The 6,794-nt window shown below is 38.6% G+C and overlaps 1 non-coding gene across 1 annotated transcript; it reads right to left on the reverse strand.

Moving 5' to 3' along the window:
* Positions 1-2,119: 2,119 nt before the first annotated feature.
* Trnai-aau (transfer RNA isoleucine (anticodon AAU)) lies at positions 2,120-2,193 on the reverse strand. Its single transcript has one exon. It is a non-coding gene; the product is annotated as a tRNA-Ile (tRNA).
* Positions 2,194-6,794: the final 4,601 nt, after the last annotated feature.

Raw genomic sequence — 6,794 nt, forward strand, 5'->3', positions numbered from 1 at the left:
AGAATACAATTTATTTTGCTATATGTTCACTACATTTGTTTCTCAATACTGACCTTTCCACTGTGTGACAATCAATGCAATCATATGTTAATTTAAGATACCGTCAAAGATGATATCACGGTGAAGTTCTTGTCAAAGGTTGACCTGCATTTGTTTGAGAGGCTGGCCTGTCAACAGAGCAGCATGTAAATAGAACACATATTTCACTTCAGGACCATCACCAAAGTCTTATAACACACTAGTCACTGTCGCCAAAATACAAAGAGAAAACCACACCTAGAACTCATATTCTTCAGAATAAACAATTACCTTTAAATCCCTACAAGAAATGCATATATATAACTCTTCTATCCCCACCAAAATGAGAGGAAAAAATGTACTGAAAATAGACGAAAACTGCTAGAACTACAATGGTGGGTACTGAACTCGAAGTACTAATTGTGACCTGATTCCAAATAGTCTGGGACCGAATGTCAATAGTGTGTCGAGTAGGTTAAATGCGACAATGTGTGTCGTTTTGTATTTCTATCATAACTAATTTTAGAAAGCACTGTTAGGGTTTTGTTATGTCGATCAATTCCAGATAAAGCGTTATTGAACTCACCAACCAAGATAATGCTATCGCTAGTATTTTTATGCAAATATGTGTTTGATCTCATTAAAAGGTATACCTTACTCGCACAAGATTTGTAGCATAAATATTGATGAAATCAACCACTCCTCATCAAGATCTATTTTAAATGTAAAATTCTACCCTTATGAAACATTTCATGTGCCACTTGATTTTTCACCTCTCTCACTACTAAAACATCAACACCAGCCCTCCTAATGACGGCATTGCTATCAAATATGTCACCATTACAAATCTCATTTTCTGTGATACATTCAGTAAACTCATCATCCCAAAAGGCTTCTTGCAATAATAAAATATGGCCTCTTATTTTTTAGAAATATTTCTAAAACAGACTTTCGCTTATTCAAATCTAGCATGCCGTTTCCAATTAGAGATACAATATATAAGGCCATTATAATGATTAGTGTGTTTAAAGTATTAAATTATGTCGCATGTTTTATCATTTCCATGAATACTAGAAATTATTTAATGGATTTGAGACGCATGCTATTCGTTTTCAGTCTAGGTACTTGATTAAACCGTCTTCTCCAACTGTGTATGACTTTGAAAGTGTCTATATTCAGTACTGTTATTTCCATTTCCGTTTACCTGAAAACTCTGAACATCGTTTGCCTTTCAACAGCGACTTCAACTACCATCCTACTGTCATCACTTCCTGGATCCGTCACCGATCTATCACTAACTGTAGGCCTGTTGTTTCGTTCTTCCTCCGTTTCTAGTTCTTGATCGGTCTTAACGACTCTGCTTCCCACAGTTTCCTCCACTCTTTCGTGACTATAATTATCCTGTATTTAATTCTCAACGTCTTCTTCATCATCTTCGGCAAGCTGTAACTCCAATGATTGTTCCTCCCTCGCAGTATCACCAACCTGCGGATTCACTTCCACAATGTCCTCTCTGTAACATGTACATGTTTGGGCATCTTTGTGGCATTTGTCGCATATCCCCCATTGACACATAAAGGAAAACTTCCACAACTGTCAAATCTTTGCCTTTTGCAATTCTTAGCTACATGGCCCTTCTCACCACACTTATAGCACACAAAATCCAGTCACCTTTTCATAAGATGGCTCGGATCTAGACATCGAGAACACACCTTTACTTTATTTTTGTGCAATGCTCCAAAATATGTTTATTATTTATTTTCATGTTTGCCTAAAGTTCTAACTGATAGCTTTCTATATTAGGTTTAAGGTAAACTTATAAATTACTCCTCGTGCTCACTGCTATAACGAAGATAAGACACATACCAAAGTGTGCCTCAGCTGATTGTGAATCTTTCACTTCACCCTCTAGATCTCAAATATAACGTATATTGAATCATGATTTTGGTAACATAAAGTTTTGATATTGAATTGTTAAACTTTTAAAAAATAATAGTACAGACTTTATTTCGTTACTCCAGATAAGAAATGAAAGAGAAGGAGAAAAAATAAAGGTAAATAAAGAAATAGAGAGGAAAATAGTAACGAAAATAAAAACTATTGGCCACAGGGGGGATCGAACCCACGACCTTCGCGTTATTAGCACGACGCTCTAACCAACTGAGCTATGCGGCCACTTGCTAATCAAAATCCTCCTACACAATCTAGAAATACAGATGGAGTACATACTTTCACACAATGAATGATTAGCAAAAGGAACCACACAATTAGGGTACGTAAAAGCATTGCCAACGTGTATGGTAATAGTATAAAATATATGGAAATAATGTAAATTGCATAACTCCCATATTATAACAAATATTGGTCATTTCATAATTGCCGAATGTGCTAACGTTACCACATTGCGTGTTGTTTTAAGTAAAGTCATAAATTACTCCTCGAGCTTTTGGAGAGAACGAAGATAAGACACATACCAAGGTGGCTCTTGGTTAGTCGTGGATGTCTCACTTCCACTTGCAGGTCTCATATATATCTTACATGGTCCACTCAATCAGGTTTTGGGTAGCATACTAACGCAGCTTTTAGAATTGAATAATATAGTTTTAGGAGATAACTAGGTACAGATTTTGTGAATTTACAAACGGAAATTGAAATTTGTGCTGCAGAATAGAAATGAAAGAGACGTATGAGAAAATAAAATAAGTATGGCCAAAGGGGCGATCGAAGCCACGAACTTCGCATGGTCAACGTGTGCGTTAACATTATAAAATCTATTGAACCAATGTAAAATGTATAATTCGGAAATTACAAAAAACATATCTTACTCTCCTCTTGGACACTTCAATATACAGTTTAACAATATGATTTCAGCAAAAAATTGTTGAGGTTAAACAGTTGCTATGCTCTATACTGATTTTTATGAATGTGCATTCTTATTACCAATTGATTGGGAAATGAACATTGGCAGTATGGTAAGTTAAAATAATAATTTACCAAAGTTCATCAAGTTCATTTTTACTTAGGACACACTCGTCTATAAAGTATAACGTGATAAGAAATATAATAGCAGCAATCGCTAAGCAATCTGTAATATTTGGCGAAACGACAGGCAACCATGATGATAATTATGAAACAAATGAAGTAGACATGCCTACAGTATCCAGAAACTAGTGTGCCTCATGGTGGGAAATCTACAGATCACGAAGCTAATATGCAAGGTTTTATCATGTTGACTACGCTTTCAGGAGTTATCTGATGCAAATTCAGCTCTAGCATATTTACTATCTAGCATCCCGCCCTAAAGCCCTCATCGATTCAAATTGACCAGTAAATAATTACCTACTACTGGAACTGACATATGAACTACTGCTACACCTAGGAGTTTTAATAATGATAATATTAATAATAATAGTAAGAGTAAATTTATCGTCAAGAAAGAAAAAGAGACAAGCCTAACTCAGCATGATTAAAATCAGATCTCCACTGTCATACTGTAACGTATCAAGGGTAAAGACCAAATAAAATGGAATATATGGACAGCTCACGCCCTCTTCAGCTACTAGATGTCTCCAATGTATTGTAGTGTCAAGAAATGGTGTGTTCACCACAACCGTTCTTATTTAGATTATAAAAGCACAAAGCAAAATAATTATAAAAGCCAAAACATCTTATTATACAACGTCCAGGCTTGTATGTGTTTTCTCACAAAATGTAGTCCTCAAAATAATGAAATATAATATTTTAAAATATGCAGACCATATATTTGATGGTCAATGGCTTGTGAAAATCAGCATAAATATTGTTGTTGTTGTTATAGGGTTTAACGCCATTTTGCAGCACAAGATAGGCTATACATGGCGGCCAGTATTAATGGTGGAGGAAGAACCGGGAAAACCCCGGAAAGAACCACCGACCCACGAGAAGCTACCGGCAAGCTTTCTCACGTATCCACATTTGCCGAGCCCGAGACTCGAACCCACGCAGACAGAGGTGAGGTGGCAGTGATCCGTGACGGACAGCGCTTTAGACCACTCGGCAGCATAAATATTCAATTTATCATAGTTCGCATAACCTCTAACTCAAATAATCCCATTTTCCAAACTAATCTTGCACAGAAAAGTAAGTTAATAGTTTTCCAAATTTGTTCATTTTGACGCACCGAAGTGGTAATGATGTTGTGCATCCAGTCAAAGTTCGGAACCATACACAGGTTTGCGTTATAGAGATCAATGCTAAATAAGTTAGATGCACAGTCTGGAACTGGATGCAAATAGTGTGTCGCCTTTGTTGGCTGAGGCACAGTTTGTCCTTTACAGCAACGTGGACATAGAATACAATTTATTTTGCTATATGTTCACTACATTTGTTTCTCAATACTGACCTTTCCACTGTGTGACAATCAATACAATCATATGTTAATTTAAGATACCGTCAAAGATGATATCACGGTGAAGTACTTGTCAAAGGTTGACCTGCATTTGTTTGAGAGGCTGGACTGTCAACATAGCAGCATGTAAATAGAACACATATTTCACTTCAGGACCATCACCAGCAGCGGGGGGGGGGGGGGGGGGGCGAATCCGACATTTTGTCCAAACGTCATTTGGCTTAATTAGTACTTTCTGCACTCAGCGGATCCGGTGTCGTCAGCGCCTGGTAAAAAAAAAACGACGTCGTCGTCGAGGGGATCGTCCGGACGTCATTTGGTTTAATTAATACCTTCTGCGCGCCGATCCCAGCGTCGTCAGCGTCCGGTAAACACAGCGACGACCGCGTCGATGTCATCGCCCCCCCTGCTGCTAAGTGGTTATTTACAATTTAACCGAATATTTGGTCAAGTCCGATACGATATCGTGTCCGAGGATCATGTAAATTTATCGTTACGAATCCATGTGGGGTCGACTGAGCATGACTAAAAAAGTTTCGAAAAACATTAAAGTCCATGTCACCGCCGCACCATGTCTGCCAAATATTTCGTAGCGTGTGTGTATCAACGCCGTTGAATACAGCAAGAATATTACAGTTGTCTCTGATTACTTTTGGAATCTGAGTGTATCGTTGAGTGACATATATCACGTCAGTGTTTTTATGCCTGCCTCTGGAAAATATCCTAGCTGGGTTTTTTTGATTGTCTAACATAACATCATCGTACACAACCAGATTGTTAACGTCGCCATCAATATCATCGATACCTGGTGCATCATTGATATCTGTAATAAACTCGATGACATTTTTTTTAGCGATCGCTGATGCATTCTCGTTGAAATCTTTCAACACCTCGTAGCATCGTTGATCATCCACGCTAGGAGCAATCAAATACAACTTATCCCACTTCATCCATCTCATTATTAAATTGAGTAACAATTGCGTCTTGCCGGATCCAGATGGTCCGATGATAATCATCCGGATCGAGTTTGGTAACGCTGCAACATGCTTAACTGGTTCTCTTGTTTTAGTCGCTGAAAAGTCAATTATATTCATGTCTCTATACATAAATTATGGATCTATATTGTGTGAAGTGTAGAGTGCGTACTGGCACAAATGATATGACAACCGTTACAACAAGAAATAACAGATCGGCGCTTACTGGCAAGTGTGTACAATGCGGTATAAAGAAATTTAGATTTATTTCTATTAAACCCGGGGATGTTTTAAAAAAAAGCGAGGAGGTGACATCGCAGCCAAGTTATCAAAACTCCCCGGAACACCGTGGGCAAAGTATCCAGGAGAAAAACACCTCCCAGGATATAGCTACTGTGGCCCCGGAACACGATTAGATATCAGACTCGATGATCAAAATCAGCCCAAACCCGGTGAGTATCCAATAAACGCTATCGATAAGGCGTGTCATGCTCATGATGTTGCTTACAAAAGTAGCGATCTGCAACAGCGTCATATCGCGGACGTAAAATTAATTCACGCGCTAAATGCTATTCCTGATAAATCCGTCAAAGAAAAATTGGCCTCATGGTTGGTAAAATCGGCTATGAAAGGTAAATTAATGATTGGCGCTGGTAATTAATAACAATCATCCAAGAAAAACGATGGATTCCATCTATTATTCTCCGAGAGGATACTGGAAGGGTAAGGCCGCAATTGGTAAACTCGCAAGCGCTGCAAAGGTAACAAAGGCCACTGCGGCTAATTGGTTATCCAAACAGGCTATATGGCAAATCTATCTACCACCGCCTAAACAAATCAACTTCTCGCGCTTTGATGTCAGCGTACCTAATGAAGTTCATCAGGCTGATATACTATTTCTGCCGCATGACAACGGTTACAAATACGCGCTAACCGTAGTTGATGTTGCGAGTCGATACAAACAAGCGGAGCCGTTAAAAACAAAGTCAGCAACTGAAGTAGCCGCTGCGTTTGAAAGAATTTATCGAAGAGGTCCTCTGCGCTGGCCAAATCTATTACAAGTTGATCCCGGTAGTGAATTTCGTGGCGCTGTTTTATCAACGCTGAAAGATCATAGCGTTGCGATACGACGAGGTCATACTGCGCTACATCGTGATCAGGCAATTGTTGAACGATTCAATCGGACTCTTGCTGAACGGTTATTTGGATATCAATACGCGAAGGAATTCATCCAAGAAAAACGATCTCGTGAATGGGTCAAAAGGTTGCCAGGCGTAATTGCCGCGTTAAATAACGAGATTACCCGAGCAATCAACATGAAGCCCAGCGACGCGATTAAATACGAGTATATACCCGGAAAATCAAAAATAGATAGCGTTTCCAAGCCGATTCTCGGCAATGTCACTGTTAGATAT

The sequence above is a fragment of the Sinohyriopsis cumingii genome, unplaced genomic scaffold (assembly GCF_028554795.1).
Source record: "Sinohyriopsis cumingii isolate HCF-2022 unplaced genomic scaffold, ASM2855479v2 utg002228l, whole genome shotgun sequence".
NCBI classification, from domain to species: Eukaryota; Metazoa; Mollusca; class Bivalvia; order Unionida; family Unionidae; genus Sinohyriopsis; species Sinohyriopsis cumingii.